At 46.3% G+C, this 16,483-nt stretch overlaps 1 protein-coding gene across 4 annotated transcripts in view; it reads left to right on the top strand.

Annotated features, from left to right (window-relative positions):
• TSPOAP1 (TSPO associated protein 1) overlaps positions 1–16,483 on the top strand; it is a 3,327,443-nt gene that overhangs the window by 1,213,868 nt on the left and 2,097,092 nt on the right. The window lies entirely within an intron of this gene.

The following is a 16,483-nucleotide window of genomic DNA, read 5'->3' as shown; positions in this document are numbered from 1 at the left end:
CGGAAGGCTGCTTTCAAGAGTGGGGAGAGCCTTGGTTATATCTGTTCGCCAACACCGAGAAAGCTCAGTTTCGTGCGCTGGAATTTCCAAGGCGGCTTTTGCTCAGTGACGCTTTTCATCTCAAGTCGAGCTCCAGCCTCCGGTACGCCTTTCTGCCAATACCACTCCTTCCTAGCGTTCTCAAGAACATCAGAAACAACTGGGCCCGAGTTATTCGTGTGGCTCCGAATTGGAAATGGTGAGTTTGGATTCCCATACTATTGAGCATGAGCATTGTTCCTTCGGGCAGGCTGCCCCTTCTGGAGGATAATTTGTCACTAATACCTAACCTGCACAACCTCCACCTTTATGTATGGAGATTGAGCAGCGACAGTTGGCAGCCATCGCCCATCCTTCTGAAGTCTGTGATAATATTCTGGCAGACAGGCGTCCCTCCACAAAGACGGTATATGACTGGAGCATATCACGGACCTTCTTTTGCTCTCGTCGTGGCCTCGCTCCTTCTCCCTCTCAGAGGAGACCTCCTCTCGCAATTGCAGGGGCAGGTTCTACAAACTCACCTCCAGAGCTTGCACCTTCATGGCTGGAGATTGAACGGGGCAACCTGAGTTCTTTTTTTCTCCCACCTGATGTGGTGGACATTATTTCATTGCCCAGAAGACACTCCACCAATCCAGTTTATGCTAGCAGGTGGGCAAAATTCATTAAATGGGGTGGAGAGAAGTCAATTGATCCTTTGAAAGCCCGTTTTTCAGATGTTTTAAGTTTTGCACTATCACTGGCACAGCAAGGTTGTGCTGTTGCAACAGCTAAAGGTAATCTATCTGCTTTATCTGCATTTCTTTGTTTGCCGGATCAGCCGTCACTTTTTAAGCCTCTTATAGTTATGAGATTTATTAAAGATTTCACTAATACGTTTTCTCCCACTCCGTTTATAATGCCTCAGTTGGAACTTAGGGTCAGATCTACGAACATTCACTTAAGCGAGTCGCAAATTGCGCTGAATTGCGACTCTCTAAAGTGAATGTACAACAGTGTCTCAGACACTGTTTGCGAATCCCAATGGGGTCGCAAATTGCATGCCTCATCAATATTTATGAGGCAAGCGCAATTTGCAACTCCATTGGGAATGGCTAGCTCTCACAGGGATGGTGGCCTGCTGGGCAGAGCAGACCACCATGTATGTGACTGCTTTTTAGGTCTCGCCTGAGACAGCGCTGTAGCGCTGCTCTGGCGAGACTTATAGTAAGCGCTTTTGGAAGTGGAAACGAGTGCATTTCAGGCCGCCAACTACAGTGCATGTGCTCCGGGCGCGCGCACCATTTGGCAGCCTGAAAGCATTCGTTTTCTTTCACTTTCGCGGCCGCACGCGAATAGTGCTCACCATTTGCCAGCCTGCATTGCCTCTCTCCCCTACCCCCTCCCTTATCCCACTTCCTGCGAGAGATTTACTCGATAGCCCGCCGCAGTGCCGCCCCTCTGAAGCTTTGTTCCATTCTGGAGACGGGTGTTGCTGTCTCCAGGCACGCAGAGCGGTACCATTTACTTTCGTGGCGGGGGGCTTGTGTCTATGAAAGGAAGGAGCCGAGCTCCTCTGTTCACATTTCAGAGCTATTGGCCGTCTCCCTTGAAGCGGCGCCATGGCTGGCCCGCGGCCCTCTCAGCTGCTCGACACCTCCGCCCAGGCTGCCTCGCCTCCGACTCCAAGACGTGCACAGGAACTCATTCAGCACTTCTCGTTATCTCTAAGATTACATAATATATTTGAGTAATATTAACACCGGACTAACCTTTCCATGTGCATCGTTATAATACAAGAACGGTTTATGTACCTCACACTTCAGGCCCTATCGAGAAACCTAGTGAGGCCGTGCGAGAAGAAGATTATGCCACGTTCTGCTTGTGCTAAAAACAGCTTTAACCAAACATATATCTATTCACACGTCGGACACTGGTCTTTGTCACCCCACTTTGTGTGCTGTGGTTTGGTGGTTTTGTGATGTATGGCTTCACTGTAGCGTGAATAACCAGATTCTAACCCTGGGTATTCATTCACTGCTGTGACGCAGTCAAAGTAGAAAACCGGAGCTGTTTCCCACTGTCGCTATATCATAAAATAATTCCGGGCAGCGCTGACGGGACTCTCTCTCTCTGACAGCCCGTCAGCACAGAGAGCACAGGTTCAGGTGGGGCGCGGGGAATGCACAGAGGGTGACTGGCGAGGGGAGCAGGAGGAGACCAGGGTATTTTGTGTTTGGGACTCGAGTCCATGTCCCCGTTATTTCAACTCTAAAGGTTTCCCCTACGGAAGAAAGTATCGCTTACACTGTTGAAAGCGCCTGGAACCTCCCACCCCCACATCTTATAGGAAGGAATGTGCTGCTATCCAACCTTTCACCTTCTTGGAGATGTACGGGTTACCGGCCTCGTAAGAAACTGCCAGCAGAATGACTCAGGGCCGGCTTTAGGGTGGTGCGACCGGTGCCACCGCACCGGGTGATGGCTTCCTGGGGGCGCCGTGTATTAAATTTTTTAAAGCTTTTGAAGCACCTGCTGCAGCGTTTCTTTCCGCCTGCAATTACCAGGCCTCACATTAATGTCAAGAAAACTCGTGTGATTAGTTATCTTCCTGGAGAGAGATCACGGTTTTGTAAAGTTGAGGTTTTGACTTTGGTGAAGCTAGTGCAGAGGGTTAATATGCCTGCTGCAAAGAACGTGTACCAAGCAGATTACAGAGTGCATATGATGTAAACAGGTCAGCAGATTACTGCTTTCAAAATTGACATCTTTTTTGTTACTTGCAATTTATAACTTAAAGTCCTAATATAGAATAGTGAGCTATTAACTTTCATCATAGAACTGCATACACACTGCAAAGTATACATTAGAACATTGATTAATGTTGCAAAAAGGGTTAATTTGGCTAGAAATCGATTTTTTTTATTAAAGAAAACTCTCAATTATGCTGTTTCTTTTTCGACTCTGAGTTTGTTCTTCTCCACACCAAACTATACTGCCTACCGGTATGGATGACATGTGACGCCTACACTTTCAGGCCACACACTGCTGCACACGTAACACTGCTACACGCCACACACTGATGCAGGCCACACACTGCTGCATGCCGCTGCATGCCACACACTGCTGCAGGCCACACACTGCTGCATGCCACACACTGCTGCACAATGCTGCACACCGCACACTGCTACATGAAACACTGCTGCAGGCCCCACACTGCAGCACGCCACACACTGCTGCACGCCTCACACTGCTGCACGCCTCACACTGCTGCACGCCGCACAATGCTCCACGCCGCACAATGCTGCACGCCACACACTGCACACTGCAGCACGCCACACACTGCAGCACGCCACACACTGCAGCACGCCACACACTGCTGCATGACGCTGCACGCCACACACTGCTGCACGCCACACACTGCTGCACGCCGCACACTGCTGCACGCCGCACACTGCTGCACGCCGCACACTGCTGATGCACGCCGCACACATCTGCTGCACGCCGCACAATGCTGCACTCCACACACTGCTTTTATGCGAGTTTATGCTACTGACATTTTAAATGACAATGCCTTTTGTTTGTTTAAAGACAAAAACATAAATAAAAGGAATTGTAATTTTACAATGCCAATAGCTCAAACTCTTATAATTGCGAGACCTATTGCATTGCAAATGCTTGTTCATTAAAGCAGTTGTTTTTTAAATGCAGCCCGTTTTCCTTAAAGGAAAACGGGCTGCATTTAAAAAAGAAAAATTAAACTTTTCAGTTTTATTTTTTAAGGGCAGGCTAGGACCACTGCCTGCTCTTAAAAAATATTTTCGCACTCACTCACAAAGGGGAAGGGTCCCCTGGGGACCCGTTCTCATTTGCGAGTAGTTTACCACCTACTTGAAGTAGGTGGTAAATTGCGAGAGTTTTGCGACCCGATATGCGGTCACAAAACAATGGCACATGCCATTTGGACTAGCTATTAGGAAGGGACACCTTTGGCACGCCCCTTCCTAATAGCGAGTCGCAAATTATATTTTGCAAGTCAGTGACTCGCAAAGTAGCGTTTGTACACACCACCACTCTTTTTTGCGGTCGCAAACGGGTTGATTTCCTTTTTGCGACCGCAAAAAACGGTCGTACATCTGGTCCTTAATCTTGTACTTATGTTTCTGATGGGTTCTCCTTTTGAGCCCTTGCAAAGTTGCCCGTTGAGGTTTCTCACCTTTAAAACTATATTTTTAGTTGCTATTACATCTGCTAAAATGATGAGTGAGTTGCAGGCCCTTAGCTCCAAGCCTCCCTTTACATCCTTCCATGCAGATAAGGTGGTGCTTAGGAGCAGAGCTGCTTTCCTGCCTAAGGTGGTCACTCCATTCCACTTTAGACAATCTGTGCCACTTTCTATCCTCCTCCACATCCATCTAAGGAAGAGGAGAGACTTTGTTTGGACCTGAAGAGGGTAGTGAGTTTTTATATGGACAGAACCTGAGAATTCAGATTACACAATCAGCTGTTCATTGGCTATGTGGGCAAAATGAATGTGAAAGCAGTCCACAAGAGAACTTTACCCAGGTGGATATTCCTGTGCATCCAGATTTGCTAGACCATGGCAAAGAAGGAGCCACCTGAAGGTATTCAAGCTCATTCTACTAGAGCTAAATCTTCTTCTTCTGCTTTGGCTTGAGGTGTCCCTGTGATTGATATCTGCAAAGCGGCAACTTGCGCTTTCCTCCACACTTTTGCAAAGCATTAATGTTTGGATTTGGAAATGAGGAGGGATGTCCGTTTTGCTAGTTCTGTGATACAGGATTTTTTGGTATAGGCAGGACGGCACCCTCCAAGTACGGGACTGCTTGGGAATTCTATTGAATCCTATTGAAAAGGTGAGGAATCACCAGGCTGTTGTATCCATCAGAAGAACAAGTTACTTACCTTCGGTAACGCATTTCTGGTGGATAGAATATCTGCCTTTGGATTCCCAGTGACCCACCCACTTCCCCATTGCCTGCCAGCTTATACCTAATATAACGTTGTATATATTTTTTATATAAACGTTTCTTATGTTGTTTTCTTTTGTAATTAAGAAAATGCTATTGATTTGGCAATTCAATTGCATTTGGTTATTTACTTATTATGTTTTGTATTGTATAGTATGTATGCTTCTTGGAAATGTTTTTGGTGCACCCGTTCGCCTCAAAGGCATTGAAAAAATGGGTGGAACTGACGTCAGCACGCCGACAAGGTCTTCTTATGGCTCTGATGATGTCACAAGGAGTCGCATGTGAAGCCGATGCATTATGACGTCCGCGTTGACGTGGGAGAGCTATGGAGAAACGTTTCTGTGGAATGCTGCACATGGGGGAAATGTAAAGGTGGGGAATCCACAGGCAGATACTGTATTCATCAGAAAAAGTGATACCGAAGGTAACTTTTCTTTGTACACGATAACAGTTACAATCTGAAGTTACATCAAACTTGATTGCAAACCTGTCTCCATTAAAATTAAACGGTTAAGCAGAGCCTGTGGAGCTGAAGCCTGCTGTGAAACATTAGGGAAAGGTGAACAAAGCTGGTTTTCCAGTCATGAGTGGCCCTGGGTGGGCCAGGGCTTTTCCCTGGATAGGCTTGGCCCACCTGGCCTACCATCTAGAAACGGTCTTGCAGCACACTGTCGGTAGGTGAGGTTCTTTTCCTCAGCAGCATAGCTCTGTAAGTCTCTCCACAGAAGCCGCTCTCGCAGGCATGTTCGGCTGAGGGGGAAATTAAGCTTGAATGCAGCTGAGCAGTTTGTTTATGTTTTTTAGGTCTGGTATTAGCCAAGGATCTTTGATTTTGTTTAAATCATACTATAATAGACTTACTTTAAAAGACCTTTCAGCCACCACTCTTCATCATTGTTCAGTTGTTGTCATTCACTTGTGCTTCATTCCACTACAGCATAGGGAAATGGGTTACCCTATTTAAGTCCCATATTAACTTCAGTATGAGTAACTTCATTTTGATCTTTCATAAGGAACACATCTACACACAAGGTAGTTCCAGTTTTTTTGTTTTCACTTTTAATTATTACTTTAGTGTTGCCTTTGTGTTTAGAGTCTGATGTGATAGCAGGATGCTTTTGATGTGAGCACAGGGCCCATTCCAACTTGATCAGATCCCATGTCCTACTAATGCTGTTGTAAATTCCTTTCGGAGTGGCCTTGTTTATGCGACTGATGCTATTTTACATCCCTTTATGAACACTGAATAAAAGCTTATCAGTGATCTTTATCAATCTTGCCAGTCCTGACTGTCTTTCTTTACTTTCTTTTTTGCCTTCTCTTTCCTTCTTTCAATGATTTTTCTTTCTTTGATTTGTTCTTTATTTCCTTCCTCTTTCAGTTATGTTTCTTTCCTTTATGCTGTCCTTCATTGCATTTTTCCTTCTTCTCTTCCTTTACTTATTTCTTGATTTCTTTCCCTCTTTCTCTCTTTCTTATCGTCTTTCTCAAAATCAAGAGGCTGGCATTGTAGTCTGATTTAGCCAAGGCCTTTCTGATTTTATACAAATGATGTGTATAACATACTTACTTATAGGTGTTTTCAGACATACTTCATCCATTAGTCTGTGGTTACATTATTTACATTTTTCTTCCACCCACTCAAGCATGCATCAAAGTGCAATACGTCAGCCATTCGCTTTCTTCATTATGACATGCTTACTTTTCACAAGGAGTACTGCCAATCACAAAGTTTTTTCCTTTAATGCCATGGAGTTCTGTGATAATGTCAGCTTTTCTGAGACCCAAACCATGTTTGCCTTTAGCCATTTATTTCTTTATTTTATTAGATTGATGAGGTCCCACCAGCATTTTACACAACTCTACAAAAACCGTGACAAAACAAGAATTGGCAAAGCCTGGAGGTCAATGCCATGTCTATTGGCTTTGGCAAGGCTTCTTCTACTTTTCTGTTGTAATTTGAGCTTTCCTTATCTTTAAATGAAGCAAGAAATGGAACCCACACAGTGTGTCAGCTAGAGCATCTCCGCAGAGTGAGCCAGGGTTGCCCTTCTGCCAGAGAAAGGAGATGTTCTTTCATGGGCCAGGTATATGCTGCTTTCGCCCTCGAGACAAATGTAAGGCAACATTCTCATCCAGGGGATACTCATCAATAGTCATAATCTATGAATAATCCCGGCCTCGTGCGGGATCCCGGAGCATATAGAAAATACATATATAGACATATATATGCATATGTGAAAACATATACATGCAGCCTAAAATGTTTCAAACATGGCAAAAATGCTGAAATTACATAGGTTTGCATTGTAGTACCCCTTACCCATAAGGAAAAAAGGAAGCACTAAACCAATTGTCTCACAACAATGCTTTATTGCCATAAAGCAAACTTGTAATTGCAAGCATTTGCCTGTAGGCTGCAGCAGAGTATCAAGAAACAAAGAAAACTGACACCTTGCCTTTAAGGCATTAGAGTAGGGGGACCGTGCCTTTAAGACCTGTAGGAGACCCCCTGCTCCCATGATGCACCACAGGTGACAGTTAGGTCCGTTCTTTTTCCCGGCTCCTTCTATGAGGATCCTGGAGCTTGAGCTCTTCAGTTTTTTGACTGAAAGTGACTTTTCTTCCGATTTTCTCAGAAAATTTGACATTTTCTGACTCCTTAAAGCTTATTCTGCTGGTCTTTTGATTTAATTCTAATTTTTTCCAGTCAGAATGCCTGCCTTATTCAGGAAATGACCTTCCTGTGGCAATAAGATGGCACTGGCAGATCCACACTCAGTGTGTATTGCGTGTCTTCCATCTTCACACAATCCTGACCAGTGCCCCCACTGCCAGAAATTTTCCAGGTGCACTCTACGCGATAGAGAGCGCATAAAGCTACATGCCCAGCTGGAGAAGGAAAGACGCCGTCATGGAGGCGACCATGGACCCTTCAAACCTCCCTCTTCAGCCAAAACACACCGAAAACGGCGACATACCACCTCTCCTGAGCCTAGGAAGAAGAAAATTCCAGGAGATTCGCCGTCGAAGTCGCCATCGAAAAGACCCAGGCAGTCTTTGGCGTCAAGAGACGAAACATCATCTCGACGTCGAGATTCTCCGCCGCAGGCAAGTAAGTCGGCGTCGAGGCACAACACTTCGGGCTCGAAGGCTGTTGGTCCTATGAGACCCGGAAAGTCTCCGTCGACGTCGAGACACTCTCCGCCACCCGAGAGTTACGACAGCAAACATCTCGCCGCAAGTGGGCTTGTCGACGTCGAGACCTTCGTCGAAGTCCCATCACTCGACATCAAGAAGATCGACGCCGACCCGGCGTCATGGGAGGTCGACATCGGAAACAACAGCCCGACTATGAAGGTCGACGTCGAGATTGCCAGGCCGGCTGCGAAAGTCGACGTCGAGGTCTCCAGATCGCCGTAGGCGATCGGCGTCGAGGCCACCGTCGAGAGCGTAACAGCATTCCAAGAGCAGATCCCCTCGATCGACACCGATGGTGACACAAACTTCATCGACGTCGAGGCATTCGACGTCGAGGGGTAAAACGACAGCAGCCACAGAGGAGACCCCGAGTAAAGTGATGTCCAGGTCCAGATCGTCATCTGGGGACCAGTCATCTTCTCCTGGACTGCAAATCGTGCAAATTTCTCCGGATAGATCTCCTAAAGCTACTGAAAGATATGGTCTCTCGCCTCGCTGGCTGGAGAATGTGGGCACAGGTGACTGCAGAAGTCCGGGCTCGGACTACTCTTGCACGTATTCACGCTCTAGAATCTCATCGCGGAGAAGCAAGTCTCCTCCCAGGAGACCAAGATCGCCTTCTACACGCCGATCACGGTCCAGAGATCGTCCGTCTCCTCCCAGAAGACAGAAATCACCTTCTAGACGCCGATCAAGGTCCAGGGTTCATCACAGCGACCGTTCCCACAAAAGACGACGCACCAGATCACCCACATTGTCTTCCTCCACCAGGTCCTCGGTCCGGGACTATTCTCCGAACTTTTTCTCGACTCCTCCATCTCGGGTGTCTCCCATCACATTTCACACCCCTGTGGTTCCCACATCGATCATATTTGACATGTTACACCATCGCACAGCTCCCAGACCTCTGCTTCCTTTGGTGCCAGGACTCTTGGAACCAGCTATGGCCACATTTCTCATCCCTGCTACGGTAGGCTCCGTGCCTTCCAGGATTACCAAAAAATATAAGGCCCCAGCCGAGGATCCCTTATTCCTCAGAGCTGATCCACCAGCGGACTCAGTCATTGTGGCAACTGCCATGAGGTCGCATTCAGCGTCAGTGTCATCTTCTGTCCCCCCAGAGAAGGACAGTAAACAGATGGACTCCTATGGCAGGTGAATGTGCAGTACTTCAGCTTCATACATGAAAGTTGCAAGTGCCTCAGCCCTTCTCGGACGATATGACCGATCTCTTTGGGACTCTCTCTCAAGGTTCTCTGAAAAGCTCCCTAAAGAGGACCGGCAGGACTTCAACGAGATTCTTCTTGAAGGTGGGCTTGTAGCCAATCAAATCCTAAGTGCGGCAGCGGATGCCTCAGATCTCGCCGCTCATGGTTATTTCCATGGAGTCTGTTCTCGGCGCTCAGCATGGCTGCGACTGACAGGCCTTAAGCCTGATGCGCAGAAGAAGATTTTAAACCTGCCTTTTAATGGCTTTTCCTTGTTTGGGGCTCACGCCGATGACTAAATGAATAAAATGAAAACAGAAACGGATACCGTCAAGGCTGTAGGGCTGGAAAAGCGCAAGGAATATCAGAAGCGCTTTCGTCAGGGCGACAAACTTTCCTTTCAACAGAGGGTTCAAACCCCTCAATGGTCCTCCCAGAATCAACAGAGGCCCCAATTCCAACAGAGGGGTCGTGGCAGTGGAAGAGGGAACACCAAGCAGCAGCAGTCCACCTCGAAGCAGCCTCCCAAACAGTGAGGCTTTACTTCCTCCGCACCCGTTCGCCACTCCGGTAGGAGGGAGTATAGTTTTTCACCTGGAAGAGTGGGAAACCATAACAAGAGACAAATGGGTGCTGAATATTGTGCGGCATGGTTACTTCCTAAGGTTCAAGTCTCCCCCTCCGCAAGAGCCCCCGCAATTGAAACACCTTCCTCAACTTCAAAATCGGCTTTTACAGAACGAAATAGCTATTCTCCTCTCCAAAAGAGCCATAGAGGAAGTCCCACCTCTCCAAAGAAACCAGGGGGTATACTCCCGCTACTTTCTAGTTCAGAAGCGAGGAGCAACCAAAGAGTACAGGTCTATCCTCGATCTGCGCCTGCTGAACAGGTTTATCAGAAGGGAAACATTCTGAATGCTAGCCTTGCATCAAATCTTTCCGCACCTTCACCAGGGAGACTAGATGTGTGCCATCGACCTACAGGACGCCTACTTCTACATTCCTGTCTCAGTGAAACATCGCAAATTCCTCAGGTTTCAGGTCTCTCGTCACCACTACCAGTACCGAGTGCTTCCGTTCGGCCTCAAATCCGCCCCACGCACATTCTCCAAGTGCATGGCGGTGGTGGCTGCCTTCCTCCACAAGCGGAAGATCTTCGTCTATCCCTATCTGGACAACTGGCTCTTGAAAGGTTCCACACCTGCGCTGCTCCAGCGCCATCTCTCGTACTGCCTCAACCTGCTACAGTCCTTGGGGTTGCAAGTCAACTACAAGAAGTCGGTCCTCAAACCCACTCAACGGATACACTATCTGGGCGCCTCCCTTGACTCCGCAGAGGCAAGCGTGTGTCCTTCGGAGGAGAGCTTGTCATCAATGCTTCTCAAGTGCAACACTCTTCTCGACACTGCACTTCCCACAGCCAGGCAAGTGTCTTCACTTCTGGGGTCGATGGCCTCGTGCATTTACATTGTTCCCAATGCACGCCTTCACTTGGGGCCTCTACAACAAGCACTCAAAGATCAATGGTCGCAGAGGTCAGGTCGCTGGGAAGATCGTGTCTCTTTCCACCAAGCTGCCAGAGACTCCATCAGATGGTGGATGAAACGTTCTCATCTGCTGCAAGGAGTTACTTTTCATCAGACGCCTACAACACAGATGCCGCAATGCAGGGCTGGGGTGCTCATATGGGCCAGCTTCAGGTACAAGGTCTCTGGTCCAACACAGAAAGAAGTTATCACATCAACTTCTTTGAGCTACGAGCAGTCCATCTGGCTCTCAAATCCCTGTATCCGTCTCTTCAATCCAGCCATATTCAGATTCAGACAGACAACACAACAACTATGTTCTATCTGAACAAGCAAGGATGCACAAGGTCACGAGTCCTGTCTCTGGAAGCCCTATCCATTTGGCAGTGGCTGCTAGCGAGAGGCCTTTCAATTATCGCAGTCCACCTGCCAGGAACACTGAATGTGCAGGCAGACGACCTCAGCAGAGACTTCGTAGAAGCGCACGACTCGGTGCTCAACGAAGACGTCGCCCAGGAGATCTTCCGGCAATGGGGAGTACCGGACATCGATCTGTTCGCAGACGCGGCAAACAAAAAATGCCCCGTCTTTGCCTCCAGATTCCCCCAGCAGGGATCACGGGGGAACGCACTTTTGATCAGCTGGTCGCAGACATTGCTGTACGCTTTTCATCCTCTCCCTCTCATCCCAGCGGTCATACAAAAGTTCTACAGGACCAACACAAGGATGATCCTGATAGCACCGGAGTGGCCACGCCAGTGATGGTACTCGTATCTCCTCCAACTGTCAGAGGTGCCACACCGGAGGTTGCCCTGCCTCCTGAACTTATTGACCAAGAACCAGGGGAGAGTGTTCCATCCCAACCTCCCTTCCCTCCGGTTGACTGCATGGCTCCTGAAGTCATTCAGTTTGGACATCTAGATCTTCCGGCTGACTGTATGAACATTCTTCGAGAAGCAAAGAGGCCCTCCACTGGAAAGTCTTATGCCTTCAAGTGGACGAGGTTTTACATTTGGTGTAGGAATAATGCTCTTGATCCGACTCCAGGTCAAAAACAAGTGATTCTCCCCTACTTACTGCACTTGGCAAAGTCTGGTCTGAAGTACACCTCTATCAGAGTCCACTTAGCTGCTATCACAGCTTATAGAAAGTCTCCTACCCAGGCCTCATTCTTCCAACTGCCTGTAGTCAAAGATTTCCTAGAGGGGCTTAAGAAAGTGTTTCCACCAGTGAGGTCCCCTTCTCCTCCCTGGGAGCTTAACATTGTTCTCTCCAAATTGATGGGTGCACCTTTTGAGCCTATCCATAAGGCATCTTTGCAGCATTTGATCTGGAAGGCTGCTTTTTTAGTAGCCATCACTTCAGCCCGCAGGTTAAGTGAGATTCAGGCCTTGTGCTGCAAGGAGCCTTACACTGTTTTCCACGACAATAAAGTGGTGTTACGTACTCATCCGAGCTTCCTGCCCAAGGTGGTCTCGGATTTTCACATAAATCAAGTTATCACGTTGCCCACTTTCTTTCCTCAGCCAACCACTCCCCCGTAGAGAGCCTTACATTCTTTAAACCTCCGGAGGGTATTGTAGTTTTACCTTGCTAAAACCCTTTCGCTTAGAAAGTCTGACAGGCTTTTTGTCAATTATGGTTTAACAAATACCGGGCTGGCTGCTTCCAAAAGATCTTTTTCTAGATGGATTGTTTCCTGTATAGCCTTGTCTTATCAACTAGCCCACAAGGTTCTGCAGGTCATACCAAGAGCACACTCTACCAGAGAGAAAGCTTCTACTGCAGCTCTCCTTCGCAACGTTCCTATATCTGAAATTTGCAAAGCAGCTACATGGCGCTCGATACATACTTTTACACGCCATTACTGCCTAGATTCAGACGCACAGGCCGATGCCCAGGTGGCGCAGGCCTCTGAGGAATTTATTTGCATAACTGCTGTTTGAATGTGATTTTCTTCATGTTCTATATGCTCTGTTGCTCGTCCGCGAGACTTTGGGTATGGGCTTGCTACTCTATTCATAGATTATAACTATTGATGAGTATCCCCTGGATGAGAAGGATTAGTTACTTACCTGTAATCCTAGTTCTCATCCAGGGGTATACTCATCAAAGTCCTAAGCGACCCACCCACCTCCCTGGACGAGCTTTTTCTCTTTAAGATTTTGTTTTTTTTGATTGCGGATCTACTCAGGTGCATGTGCACCGTCAAAAAGAACTGACCTAACTGTCACCTGTGGTGCATCATGGGAGCAGGGGGTCTCCTACAGGTCTTAAAGGCACGGTCCCCCTACTCTAATGCCTTAAAGGCAAGGTGTCAGTTTTCTTTGTTTCTTGATACTCTCCTGCAGCCTACAGGCAAATACCTGCAATTACAAGTTTGCTTTATGGCACTAAATCATTGTTGTGAGACAATTGGTTTAGTGCTTCCTTTTTTCCTTATGGGTTAGGGGTACTACAATGCAAACCTATGTAATTTCAGCATTTTTGCCATGTTTTAAACATTTTAGGCTGCATGTATATGTTTTTACATATGCATATATATGTATATATATGTATTTTCTATATGCTCCGGGATCCCGCACGTGGGCGGGTATTATTCATAGATTATGACTTTGATGAGTATACCCCTGGATGAGAACTAGGATTACAGGTAAGTAACTAATCCTTGCAGGAGACAGAGTATGGGTTAGGGTTAAAAGACTGTATATAGGCATGTGGTTGCGTAAACAAAGCTCACTGGACTACTATGCACACCAGGGGACAGGGAGCTGGCTGCAATGGAATGCATTCTTTGGTCACTGCCTGCATAGGAAGCATTCTGATTGGTTGTTCCGGTCCCAATGTTTTACCCGAAGGCTATCTTTCTCAGCCTATGTTTTCCTCCGTCTATCACTCTCGCCTTTTGCTGTTTTTCCTGTCCTTGCTTTATGCCGCTTTTCTGAGTTGTTTCTCCTTTACATCTATTTCCTATTGTACTATATTTTATTACATACATTATTAGAGATGTCTCAAAACTTGCGCATTTCTTTTTAAATCATATGTTCACCTACCTTCATCTTAAGTCCTTTGACAGGCCGCTCCTTCTGATTTTCAGTGTCCCTCACTTTTGTATGTTCTCATCTATTACGTTTCATTCCAGTTTTTGACATTTCTCCTCTCTTGTTTGTTTCCAACCTCTTTTTCAGACAAGCGTTATTTATGTGAACTCGCCTGTTTTTCTTTCCTTTCCCGCTTTTTAGGTCTCGGCCTGGCGAAAGCAGCGCATGCGCTGCTCTGCCATGCAGAGGACTTATGGAATCGATACGATTCCAGCGTGCACGCGGGGAGACAAACGAGACAAAAGATGTGCACCCGGGGATTGGATGCTTTACTGGCTGCGTAATACACTGGGGACTTTAGTTTTCGCCGCCAGTAAAGGCAGTCCCCCACGTGCACATCTTCTGTCCACCCTGTAAAGAGCTATGCGTAGCAAAACAAACAAGCCTCCTCCTCTTTTATGAGGTCATGACAGGAAACTGCCAGATTGAAGCAGTTAATGATTTGCTGACCTCTATAACAACAGAGACTGCCTTTCTACACTGCAGTCCGAGTCCCGTAATTAAGGCCCCGCGAAAGAAACAACACACACTCTGGCATGGTTCTTTTCGGCTTCCATCCCTTGAAAGTGCCCGAACGGGCGTCGAGGGTCACACCGACAGTCTTTGCACCCCGGCCGGCTGCTGGATATAACAACAGGGACTGCCTTTCTGAACTGCAGCCGGAGTCCCGTAATTAAGGCCCCGCGAAAGAAACAACACACACTCGGGCATGTTTCTTTTCAGCTTTCATCCCTTGAAAGTGCACAAGCGAGCATCGAGGATCACACCTACAGTCTGCGCACCCCGGCCGGCTGCTGGAGGTGTCGCACCTCGGTCTCGCTTTACTTCTCGCCCCCTTGTACCTCACCCACGCCTGACTTTGAGGTTACACGCATTTTTACCCTGTTCATCTTTTTTGACAGTTACTATCTGGAGCCATGCATATTTAATAACATGCTTCCGGAGAAGACAAAAACACTCCTGTGTGCAAAGCAGGAGCATTTTAGCTGGATTTACGTTCTGGTATTTCCGTGGTTTAATGCAAGCGCCTATGCTAATCACCAAATTGAATGCACGGGCACAATGTCTCATAGGAATGTAAAAAGGCAGATTCTGACACTGAAGATACGGGCTACATATTGACCAGCGTCAAAATGTATGCATTAAAGCCACCAGAAAGGGAAAGGAACACTACACATAGCCTGCTAATGCCCACATCTCGACTATTCAATTTTATTAACAGAGTATTTTTTTTTTTTAATTAACCAATAAGGATTGTAAATCAATGTGATTATTTGGCGAATATTGTTCTGTGCTGGTGGAGATGTATGTAAAAAGATTCTGCTGACCTTCAAACGTGTTGTACCTACACAAACTTCCCAAATTGTGTGGCATTCAAACACCAGCAGCTTAGTGTTTTAGCCGATTCTATACATTTGTTATTCCATATATAAATTAACCTGGATTACAAACAATGGAACAAATTACATGAACATGTATAACTAGAATTAGTACAGATACAATTTTGGAAAAAATACATCGTCGAAATCGAAACGTGGACAAGTCTTTTCCAAAACAGTGTGCTCAAACTTTAGGTACACTGTGCAGGCCAACTGGTAAGTCACAGCAAAAAGTCTTTATTTTAAGTTGTTCGCATTGGATGGTCAAAGGTCACTCTGCTTCAACGAACCCTATTCTGGAACATAAGCGCATCACTGCACTCTGAGTAGCAGATTATACTGAAGTCTAAAGACAACTCTTGCTCAAAAACATTATCCACATTCTTGTACAAATGTCCATGTATACATGGCCTGGAATATTTTAGCAATACATCTTGCCATTTAAAAATATAAAACAACAGAAAAACAAACACACTAGCAAGGAAACACTTAACATCTCTTCAAACAGCACGCGCCACCTCATCACTGGAGCCTAGCGAAAAGAGTTATAAATTTGGTTGGACAAAGTAAAACATAAAAATGACGGTTAAATAAAAATATTTTAGTTAAGTGAAAATGTTTGCTTTTCCAGATGGTCAGAGCCAGCAGTACATACAATACGTGTTTAGAAAGTCAAATGAACCAACCCATAGATTTGCTAGTTGAGCAGTTTTTGCTAATTTTTTTCATATTTCAAAGCAATATTTCTGTCCCATAAGGCCTTCCCAGCTGCTAGTTTGCAAAGCGATACTGGAACCAGTACAGTCAAATTAGGAAGGATGGGGGAAAAAAGCACAAGATGATTTCAATACTCCACTTTCAAAATCAAATATGATGGCCCCTGCCACAAGCTCTACCTTTGCCTTGCATAAGCTTGTTATATTAAATGTGGATACTCTCAAAATAAGACAAATTTCCACTATTTACTCTACATGTCAAACCTTAATAATTTGCAATTATGACTTTTATTAAATCAACTTGGAAACCTATGCATTTTAATAATCTCACCAGCTACCT

Source organism: Triturus cristatus, chromosome 3_2 (genome assembly GCF_964204655.1).
Source record: "Triturus cristatus chromosome 3_2, aTriCri1.1, whole genome shotgun sequence".
NCBI classification, from domain to species: Eukaryota; Metazoa; Chordata; class Amphibia; order Caudata; family Salamandridae; genus Triturus; species Triturus cristatus.
This window is presented reverse-complemented; position numbering and strand designations above follow the sequence as displayed.